Source organism: Bombus pyrosoma, linkage group LG8 (assembly GCF_014825855.1).
Source record: "Bombus pyrosoma isolate SC7728 linkage group LG8, ASM1482585v1, whole genome shotgun sequence".
Classification (NCBI taxonomy): domain Eukaryota; kingdom Metazoa; phylum Arthropoda; class Insecta; order Hymenoptera; family Apidae; genus Bombus; species Bombus pyrosoma.
Window position 1 is genome coordinate 6,309,980 of NC_057777.1, and position 11,919 is coordinate 6,321,898.

The window sequence follows — 11,919 nt, forward strand, 5'->3', positions numbered from 1 at the left end:
TTAACAAGGAAAACAAGGTAGCGAGTTGTATGTTTAAGTAAATAGCATGATATAAAAGAAAAATCGTTCTAATAAGAAGAATGTATAGCTACATGCTGTGTGTGCTGTGAACGACTAGCAGTATTTCAGTAGTAGCCAATGTAAGAGGCGATCTTACTGGAAACGGGGATTGTGATTGAAAATGAAATTGAAACTAAATACAAAATGAATTTTCAAACGGACCAGATCCCTTGAATCATCTCCATCTTTTTGAAAATGTTCCGATTTATCGAGAAAAGAGAAGAAAATTTATGACGATGCGGAAATCTTGAAAAATACTAATAAACAAAATATTTAGCGATTACAACATTTGTTTTACAGACAGTGTTAAGAGAAAGCGATATTTCACAATGAGCGTTTTTCGGGCAATAGCCGTGGAGCTTTTAGAATTACACCGATTGAAATTCTCTTTTCATCAAACAAATCTCGATATACTTTCGTGCGAAATTTTAAATTCACCGCGTTTCTGTACGTTACTTTGCGCAACGATGTTCAATAAAATCAATATTTATGCACGTGAGCAAGTAGTTTCAGCTATCAGGATCAGCCCAGTAGAATCGACACGCGTAAAAGGGAACTACGTTTCGAAACGAGCGGAACGTTCCATTAACGAAATCCATTGTGATTGAGTTTTGAACACATACAAAGGGGTAAGGCGATCTTTGTCAAACAACTTACGGTACTGCGTTCTTTATTTATCTCCTAGATGTTGAGGTTGACTGATAGAGGAACGAGTGGATGAATTTGTAATAGAAAAATATATTGAAATAAGTATACGTACAAGTATAAGTATAGGTAGAGTCTATGTTGATCCAGATCCTCACTCTCTCAGTGTTACGATACAATAACATATGATAGGGTGCACGTTCATGTATTTACAGCAAAGGACATTACGAAAAAGTTAACCTTGGTGTGTAGCTCTAACTGAAGGCTACAGGAAACAACAATAGAAATCTACTTATAGCTCTTTTGTTTCTAGACCTTGTAACCCAAAACAAAATTTATATTCAAGGGCACAATAATATGGACCTCTCCTTATTTTCAATTTTTTCACTAAATTCTATTCTCTTCGTAACAGCGGTCTCCAAGTCACGGATATACAAAAGTAAAGATGTAGTGATTAATGTTAGTAATCTCACATACAAGTTACAACATCGTAATAGGAGTATCGAATGAAAACATAATTGAGGAACTTTCTGAGAAAGCGGTTCGCCAAACTCAAATATGTTGAACGAATTAAACGTTTGACCAGCTTTTTAACATTATCTATGTTCAGCCCTTTATATTATATTTAAAGAATTTCATGATAATCCGGTTATTTGACTAGCAACTGTACGCGTATTATACGTTTTTTCATTGATTCATTCATAGACCGTTTTTCCGAAAGCTTTTCAATTTATAAAAGGAAGAACGTATAATCGTATGTTCCAATTGCGTAAACGAATATCAAACAGCGTAATTTTATAACTTCATTCGTACTCTGTGAAATGAGAATGTTTAGAGTAGGTAGAAAGATCTATCGCCGCAATAACGTTACGTATTTTTGTTCGTTGAAACGATATATACTATGACTGTGGCCAATACAAAATCAGGTTAAACTGATGCGTTGTGTCTACCACTGGTTTGTTCGCTTTTGCTTTCATTCAAAAATAACCACGAATTAGGTCCGATTTTAAATGGATTATCCTGACGCAATTTCGGATATTGCAACAGTGGCAACGCGTGGCCGACCACTATGTTACAGATATGACTGAAAATCCGACGATCCATTCGCGACGTAATGCTTTTCGTGCATTTAATAGGGGCCGATGTTGCATTTTCACCGTGGAAACCAGCAATCGATACGTGGTCACGTGTATATTAGAAATATCGTATGTACGTGAAAGTCAGCCCGCATTTCAATTATCTCGGTTATTTGTATTACATTGTAGAACCACAGGCGTAATTGTCAAAATTTATGTCATCGGGGCATAAATTTCAAACGTTATGCGATATGAGATATCACAGCGGAACGATATAAGTCAAAAATATTTCCATGCAAAATTTTGATTTTCACTCATTCCAGCGACATCTATTTCAAAGATACTGGTTATCAAATTTTTTATATTAGGTACGCCGTTAGTTTTTTTCACAGAACATTGTAGATTCGTCATTTATTGTTAAAAACGAAAGAGTAAAAGACTAAAAGATATGTTTAAACTGGATAATTCTACTATTGCATATTTTTTTTTTTTTTTTTTGTAATTTGCATGTAATTTGCTTTTCTAAATTCCAATAATCTCACTATCAATATTTTCTTTAGATCTCAATGGATAAGCTGAGGGGTCACTATCGATTACAGGAAATAGTTTGAAATTCATTTTAATTGATAACATACAGTGGCTGATATTGGCGCAAACAGTGTAAGATCTTTGTACGATACTGTATCGGCTATAATGGAAACGCTATCGCGGTGATCTTTCCACTGTATTGTTTATTCAGCCGAACGACAAACAGGCCGATACTCGTCGTGTTGTTGTTACATAAGTGGTGTGTTTGTTATCGAAAACACGGCCTGATCTCGCGTATCGCATATTTTTCGATGACGCGGTCGTTATCAACTAGATGATCGATCAGCGAAAAGAGAGAGAGAGAGAGAGAAAAGAAAAATCTGGCAACGCATCCCGTTAATTCCCGTTTTTCATTCAGAGTCAAAATATTCTAACAATGTGCCGTGCGTAATTACGTTGCGATAGCTTGCGAAGAAACCCGTAAAATTTGCTCGAACAAAACACACAGCCGAGGAATTTTGCCATTGATTCGCAAATTATAAAACATTAATTTGATTAATTTGCTTCAACGCACTCGTAATTGTCGGAAATTATCCAGATCGTATCGCTCACGCTTAAGGTCATTTTGAAATTGATAAACAAAATGTTCATTGTGTTACGGTTATGTTGTCAGTATTTAATATCATTTGAAGATCGCCGGAAGTTGTCGAGATTGTGTCACAGGCGATTAAAGTCGCTCTTAATTAAAATTGTGCTATTATCAACTAACATTACTCAAAGGTCACGAGATCATTTCAATCATAGGTATTATTACCGATACTTATAGTTAGCTGCGGGCCATTTAAAGGAAATAAAAGTCGTGACACGGTCTTTCAACGTCATTTCCCACATCCAATTTGTTATTCTATATAAAAGCAATTGTAAAATCTATAGTGGCAGATATATATATATATAAACGTAATCCAGGCCAGATTTATCGACCATTTTAGAGAAATTGCATCACATCGGCTTTGATGGATTAAATGCGGCACACAAAAATTCTATAAAGCAGAACGTTACAATTTTTTCCGATCTGGGTCGGTGCTCGAGCGACTGATCCTATAATATTCTTCAAAGGAACGCCGCTTCTCTCGGAGCGATTATCAGCCTGATTGAATGTAACACGATAGCTTGGAGCGTACGATCCGTATGTCCAAGCGATGCTGTTAAAAATTCGCCTGTTCCCCTGTACGTATAACGCGTGGGCACACACGTTCGTTGTTGACGACTTATTAAAATTTCACCGAACAGCAGCGGCGATAGCCGCTTACGCGATGGAAATGAAGAATTAATTGCAGAATTCTGCAAATTCGTGACGCTTTGTCGCTTGCGCCGGAAGCTATTTGCACAAAGCTGCGAGCTTGTCTATCACGTTTGACGTTTGCAAGAAACAATAAGGCCTTAATTTGATAGCGCGTCTCTGAATACAATCGTGTTTGATTCTTTGCGAAGAAATAAGCGGAATACGCTCCATGAAATATTCATTAGATTATTTGAAGAAATTTTAGTATTATTATCGGTGAATACATTTGTATAACAATAGGATTAAGATTTGATAAGATTTGAAAAAGGTCGTGTATGACAAATTTCTATTCCTTTCAAATGCAACTAACTCAGTGCAACGTTAGTTCCGCAAAAAGAGGCCTTGACATTTTTCTCGTGTCCCGTTGCAAACAACTCGATATTTGTAATTTCTATAATAAAAAAAAGATCGAATGTAAAAAGAAAATGAGTTGATATTAGCGAAGGCTAAAACGAATATGGATTAGCGCGATATAGAAAGAGAAGATAGGAAATGTTTATCGCTAAATCAAGTGGCGACAGACTCTGAGAGTTTGGTGGCTCAGGTGGCGCATTATCGCGTCGATGCCTTTCAAGATATCGGTAAACGAGGCAAGACATCAGCTCTCAATAGAAGGTAGCTCGTAAGACGCGTGCAAACTACGAAGAATGAGGTTGGAAGAAAGAGAGCGATGTTGAAAGTCTGAGCGAAAACGAGCGGCTGGGACGTGTAAACATCGAATTGTATCGGGGAATTTCAATCCGAGCAGCCGGGGTGAAGGCAATGTTTGCCGATGTCTCGAGCACAACCGCGCATCGATCTGGTTTATCGCGTATTCGATATGACGCCATTGAATCGAATTCGATCATAAACAGAGCGTGCCGATGGAAGAAAGCTCTGTGTAAACAACGATTTAATTCGATTCTGTAATTTTCGCGGTTGGGATCGCCGGATTAATTGGGATCCCATGGCCGCGCATCCGCGCTTAATCGGAATCGTGTCGCGTGACAATCGTCCGGATTGGTGGACGCCACCGATGGATCGAACTTTTCTGGCTGATACCTCGTCAAATTTTTCAGCGTAATATTACCAAAGGAAATAAGAATCTTTTTTTCGTTTCCGACGTCCGGTAGACCTCCGCTTTTAGCTTTTAGGAAAACTGAATTCGATTCGATCATCACGTTGGATAAAAGAAATCCATCACGGGTCTTGCTCGTTTTTCGCGTATAGAAAATCGGTTTCCAAACGCAATCAACGGCGTTGAACGCGTCCGGACCGGACCAAAAAGTCCCTGGAGAAAAACCGCACGCCTGCCGCAATGAAACTGTTGTTTAAAATTAACGAGGCAATGCGTGCTACTTGCGCAGATGGCTGCTAAACAATTATTAGCCCATTATCCCGCAAACATTAATTGCCCCGATTAAACTATAAATTTCTGCCTGTGTAATTACGTGGCCAGCTTCCAACGAGCGAGGAAGACGCAAGAAGATCCAAATTGGTCGCAATTTTAAAAACACTTTGTTTATTATGACGATAAGAAAATAAGTAATTCACTGTATGAATGCCTTAAACGGGAGCACCAAATAATTGGTTTCACGGAGAAAACTGTGAGACATTAACGTAACATTGCACATGAAAAAAATATCCCACGTACGTCGCTGCTAGCAATAAAACGCACGAACTACTGTGCATGGATGCAACTAGAATAATCATCCAGGTGGAATCTCATTTTTCCGAGTTACGCGGCCACTGGCCCTGCAAGATGCGTAATTACCTTGTGTAATTAGCAGATAACAGAAGAGCGGCAGCTTTGCTTTATCTCATATTTGTTGCTTACGCCATATTTTGTTGCTTTAAACTTTAAATCCTATGGCATTTGATACGAACATAACGAAACTGTTTCTATTATCTTTTTCACAAGCGGTAAGAATTCAAAGCGTCACATGCAAAGATCTTTGGTCCTGTGTATAATTATTAACGTGCATTTTACAGAAATATCTGCCGTGGGAATTATGGTGTTTTGCAAACGTATGTAAAAGGAGAAGAGAAGCGTTTACGAATATTCTATCACCACTCTATTAAACTAAAACCATCCTGTGTGTACACAAACGACTTTCATTTTCTAGTCAGCTCTACAAGCCCTCTAAGGATCAGAAGCGTCCTCTTGATGCATGTCGTTCGACAACCCTAATTTCCACGTTGTCAGAAAGTTTCGCGACACAGCCCATTCCCCATACTCCGTCCGAACTCGGGTCACAGCCAGTCACTGCCTTAACCGATATTTAAGCGAATTTCCAACGGAATATAACGTAGAATCGCGGAAAAAGAAATCGAAGAAATAGTAGACGAGGGACGGTCTGCAGGATTCAGACCGGAGTAGCTGGAGGTCGGTTCGAAGGCTGGACGATCGTTTAGTCGGACCAGTGGGTGATTACCGAGCACCCTTTGGCCGGGTGGTTCGCGATAGAATCCGATTAGACGATTTAAAATCGATGAGAGACTCGACTCGTGACGGATGGAAAAGGGAACAGGGGCTGATGGAATGGGGTAAAGGGGTGGAAACGCCACGGCGTGAGACGAACGGATGGACGTGCGACCGGATGGCGGCTCGCAATTACCATTCATTACTTTGTTGGGGCCAATTGACATAACTGATTGGTATTCGGCTGCCACACCACCCTCAAAGGACCCTCCGGTCCACGGCAACGAGCTAATGCAGTTAGCCACGTCTGCGTCCAGTTACACACTCTCCGTCCTGCGTCTAGATCGGACACGTTTCCGAATTTGTCGCTGGACTCGGGTTACAATGCCGTTTTTTACCAAACTAACGCAAACAACCTCGATGCTGATGGCTTTTTGAAACCATCGCAACTGGATTTGTTGTCCAGGAAAGTCCATACTGAACGTGTAACAGGAATCGAGTACAGTGATGAACGTGCGTGTTCGTAGAGGTAGTGTATGAAGTACGTCGTGGAATGATAGTGGTTTCTATGTGTACTATCTAGTGTAGTAACATTTAATACAAAAATCCGGCATAGTTCAACATCAACAAGAGCAATTGATAATTAGGCTGCGAATATTTATGTATTCGTGAGAAATTTCGAAGATGCACGAAAGCGTAGAGTTTTACAATCAAATGAGTAATCAAAGTATTATGCTTTTTCTCTATATAAAAAGTAAAAAATTACCTTGAGAATAGAACGAGGAAGGTGGACGTTTCGTGATTACACGGAATATTCATCGATTCGTGATTAAAGCAATGGAAAGAGGAAAAGCGAAATCGTGGGCTGACTTCGTCGGAAGTTGCTCGTTCGTGTTTCGAGCGGGACAATCGGCTACGCGACGTTCAAAGAGAGACGTTTCAATGAACGGTCGTAACTTCGTTACAGAGCGTTTAAAACAAAAGTTCCTCGGCTGGAAACTCTCTGGCCCGGTCGCGTTTATGATAATTAAATGACACGCTATTAACCATAAAAGCGTCGCAGCGACAATATCACGACTCGAAGTTACTTTACGACATTACAACGAGCCAGAGCTGTAAAGCCTCCGACTGATAATGTTTTAACGCGATAGGGAAGTTCGTTAACTTCTCCAGAGGAATAAAGCAAACACGCCGGACAGGCGAATTAAAAATGGTACGTTTGATACTATCGTCGCCACGTTTCCACTTCTCGTTTCCTTGCCACGTTCAACCGAGAACACCACTGAATATCTTTAATTAACTGACTAATTAGATACACTGTACGTGCCCATACTGACTAACGTCGTGGTCATATTTGGTTTGCAAACTTGTTCAACGACATTGGAGTACAACCAACTTGACGCGTAATTAAATGACGAGAATGCTACCCGAAACGCTATACTATACGTATTGAATTTCAAAAAATTAGCACGCGCGATTCACTTCTGAATTCGCGTAAGTAAATATTAGGTCGTCGGAAAAGTTTCTTTCGTTTTTTAAGGAAATAATGGATGCACGACATTTTTCGTTTTATATTATTTTATCGCATTACATATGATTTATTTTGTTCTATAAAAATGAAGATCACAACGTTCGACAGATTAGGTTTCATGTTTGTATAAGGATGCATTGTCGTAAAAGACGTGTCTATAAAAGAAAGACACTTTTCGGACAACCTAATATGTATGTGGATATTTTGTTATCCGAGCAAACAGACCCAATGAAAGAGCAAACGCAGCGGACGATGCGTGTCAACTATTATCCATTGCATGGAACGGGCCGAAGCGTGTAAACACAAAAGTTAGAGCGTAAAAGAAAGGAGGTAGGCGACGAGGGTGAAATCGAATTTCATTAAAGGAAAACATTTACGCGCGGCGAAATCGCTGAAAAATCACTGACGCGTTTTATTAGTTATCGCGTATCCGCCAGATATTTCGATTCCCCGGAGTATTTTCAACGCAGATGGAAAAAATCTGTTCTATTTGCCGAATGAATTTAGATCGACAATTTAGAATTCGCTTCGATTTGAGTTCACCTATGAACAAAATACTTGGAAGAAATATTTTACGTAACGAAATAAATAGAAATGGAGGAGAAAATTCATTGACGGATCGTTTAAGTGGCACCCATTGAAAACGTGGTTGAAGCTGGTGGATTTAATTGTTTATTAACTAGCAATTCCGTTTCGCGCTGGTAAACAGAAAATGCGTGACGCGAAACGTTACATTACGGATTATAGGAAACATTTCGAGTTAAAGTATAAAATATAACAAAACTAACTGTAGCGTATGGCGTGGACAAAGTGAGGATTCGCTTGCTGACTTTCCCTCATTGAGCTCGTAGATTAAAAAACCTGTCTGCAATAGAACTGCATATTTATCTCAATTCGTTGGGAAACAAACAGTTCGTATAATAAGAGTCCACGAATAAAATAACTAAACGAAATGAAATAAAAAATTTATCATAAATTAATTAGAAAATAAAATTAGTGAGTAATAAATATCAGTAGATATTGTCACGCTTATGGTTGATAAATTGATTGTTGCATTAAATCGAGTTCTACGTAAATTCTTCTACGCGTCATTCTCGGGCAGAAGCTGTTCGAAAAAAATTGAACCTATGTTTTGCAGAAATCCATCAGCTCCTCGAAGTATCTGCCTGACGTATAAAGGAACAGTCTGGTAGGAATCATTAAAACTTCCCGAACCAAGCTTCCGCTGCGGTGTCAAACGAAAGAAGTCCAAAGATATATCTCCGCGGAACGGTAAAGTTTCCTCTCGAGCTCGATTCTTAGCTTCCCCTCGCGTCCCTATTCACCGACCCGAACCCCGGCCAGCACTGACTAAGCGATATTCCCTGGGAGGTGTCGACCAGAACAGAAAGTTAACTGATAAATAGCAGCTAATACTTTAGGCACATCGGCGTCTGTTAGAATTTCGGAGCCACTTAGACCGGTTTTCCTCGGGAAGGAAGCCAGGTTTCTCCGAATTCCGCTAAAGTGTTTCCCGTTTAACGGGCTCGGTGCATCCGTCGCCTAGTTTTTGTGCCGCCACCCTGTCAACGACGTTGAACGATCGCTTCCTCGCTCTGTGAAGCTTCTTGCACCCTCGTCGGAATAGGTTTGCCAAGATGATGAGTGATCTCGATGAACGAGCCAGGATCAAGAAGAAGAATACTGCTGGCGATTTCGCGATAACTAAACAAAGCTTTGATAGATATGGCGGACGTTCGATCGGGCAAGTCGAAAGAGGATGGTACTCAAAGTCAATTATGGATAAAAAGAGCATCAGAGTGGAACATTTGATAGAAAAAACGCATGATCGCGAAAACGCGGACGATTCAGTGGTGGGATGGATGGCATGCGATGGTGGCCGATCGAAAAGCAATCAAAAACGCGAGAACGCGAGGTCGGTTATCGTGGGCGTCGGTTCGAAAATGCGCGTCGACAGCCGTACAATGCGTATAATCGAACTGGCCGGCGTGCCGGTCCGACGTAAAAATGGGAACTTTATCCGCGACATGAATACTAATTGGCGACAGAAACGTATTCTCCCGCGGTACTGGTGGTCGCCGCCGCACTTTTCGAAAGCTCGCTTAATTCGGCCCGATGTCATTAACGTTTGTGATTCGCCGATAAATTATTCAGGATAATTGGATTCGAGCCGAGTATAAAATCCGCCGGTCAATATGGGATGACCTGCCCCCGGTCGCGATCGGGAAAACCAATACACTCGATCGACGCTCTCACGGGGGACATTTCACACGCCGGCAAACAGGGGAGAACAATCGGGATCCCTGTTCGCTATTTACCGATGGAACGATAGCTTATCACTGAATCGTGAGCAAGGCGTCTCTGAATCCTTGGAAACGCACTGGAGCACGTGCTCCTCTCCATAATCGTCCTGATGCATTCTACGCTGATTGAAAATTCCCGTTTAAAGCGAGACGGTGAAGTACGTGTAGTACAGAATGACACAAAAGCAACGTAATCTTCAGCCTTTCGAAACTGATTTCTTTCGGTTTATCCTAACCTAAGCAATGATTGTTCTTTAATGATCGATAATAATAGAAGTACATCTTCCTGGATGGTTTCACAAAGATGACATAAAACGCTGAAATGCAACACTAATTTGATCGAAAAGAAGTACATTCATCGTTTATTGTATGTTCCGTATAATATATAGTATGTCAAGTATGGAAGTATTAATTGTAAATTTTAATGCCTTATTAAATCAATGTCTAACTTAATTCGTTTTTTCGGTATTTAAAGAGCAAGAAATATCTTGAGGTTATACGTTACGTTAACGTTCCAGGTACATCGACTCTGTATCGGGCAACGAGGCTCGTTCAACCAGTCAAGGATAGTCACCCCCGTATAGAATTCAGGCGACGAGCAGGGGTGAGTTTGACTATTTTTAGTTCGCTCGTTACGTGTTTCGATTTTATGATAATGCAGCCTCTCTTATGCTAACGAGGCAACGTTTGTCGCCCGATAACCGTAGCCGAGGGTTACGACGTCGACGTTGCTCACGAAATTCGATTCTCTTCCCTAACGGATTAATTAAAGAACACACGGAGTCCTCGGTGTTCGCGTGATTTTCACGTGGCGCTTGTGAAACGTACGCAACCCTTCGCCATGCAACGTCCTTCTTTCTCTTTCCTTTCTTCGCATTGCATCGCAGGACAATCCTTTGAAACGGCGACCTGAGTTGTGCGCGAAAATTCACGGTCCGTGGATCGAAAGGAAGGAAATAGGCGTCGAAAGCGACTGCAAAGAGAGAAGGACGTCGCCGGAAGGCGAGGGAGTAGGGAGGCCAGCAGGAGGCCGCGAATTAATTAAGAGCCTGTGAGTTACCGCGCGGCAAATAAGATGAGACTTCTAGGATGTTCGTCGTCAAAATATTTGGTACAGATTGCTGGGCGCACGCTGGAACGCCAGCGATGACTACGATGCAACCTAGCCGGGAATGAAATGTTGTCGGGAAGTGTTTTAATATAGCTCGCGTGCTTCCACGAAAATCGAGGACTTTCTTATTCGGTACTCCGTCAACGGGTGGAGGTATGACTTTGCCTCACGACCAGTGACGAAAACTGATTAAATTTGTCGTTATCAACGCCGTTTTCTTCATTATACCGACGAACAACTGTTTCCGTGACAATACGAACGCATCGTAGATAACGAAAATTGGATGCTCGATGCACGTGTTAATATCAAAATAGGACAAACTTCTCGCTCACCATATCAGGCACGGTCTATTGAACGAGGCATGACAGAAACTCAAATGGAATACTCGCGGATCGGTCGACCGCGCCTTATCATTTATCGCGACAACTGTTCTTCAGCTCTTGAGAGGGCAGAGAGAAACAAACCACCGATGATTGATCCTATCTTGGAGAAGTGGCAGCTTAATTCGTATGCCGGAAGAACAGAGGCCGGAGGGAAAGAAAGAGAGAAAGATCAGAGAAGAGAAAAAGATGTCTACGTCGATTCTCGACGGGATGCGAAAGCACGTTGCGAATACATACAACGTGTGTATACAAATGAAGTCGATGGTGTGCGCGAGGGCGCACCTTTTCCAAGTGTCTCGGCGACGTCTGAAAGAGGAAGAGAAATAACGGGAACAAGAGACAGGAGGATAGGTTGAAGAATGTGCACTCAACGTGATTGGTGCAGCGCCGCGGTGGTGCACACTGGAGGCTGTCTGCATGAAAACTTGAGAATTTCCACTCAGGCACTCGTATGCGTATACGGCCTCCAACGGTATGCTGCCTCTAGCCGCCCCTCACGCCCATCCCCTCTCACTCGCTACGTCTTCCAGAGAACGACC

The 11,919-nt window shown here is 41.4% G+C and overlaps 1 protein-coding gene across 7 annotated transcripts in view; it reads left to right on the forward strand.

Moving 5' to 3' along the window:
* Positions 1 to 11,919, forward strand: part of LOC122570015 (protein artichoke-like) — a 176,645-nt gene that overhangs the window by 120,090 nt on the left and 44,636 nt on the right. For 4 of the 7 annotated variants that reach the window (XM_043731804.1, XM_043731802.1, XM_043731805.1 and 1 more), the window contains one exon: positions 10,405 to 10,490. The exons of the other annotated variants lie outside the window; for them this stretch is intronic. The gene's annotated coding sequence lies outside the window, so the exon portion shown is untranslated. The remainder of the gene's footprint in view (positions 1 to 10,404; positions 10,491 to 11,919) is intronic. 7 annotated transcript variants of the gene reach the window in all.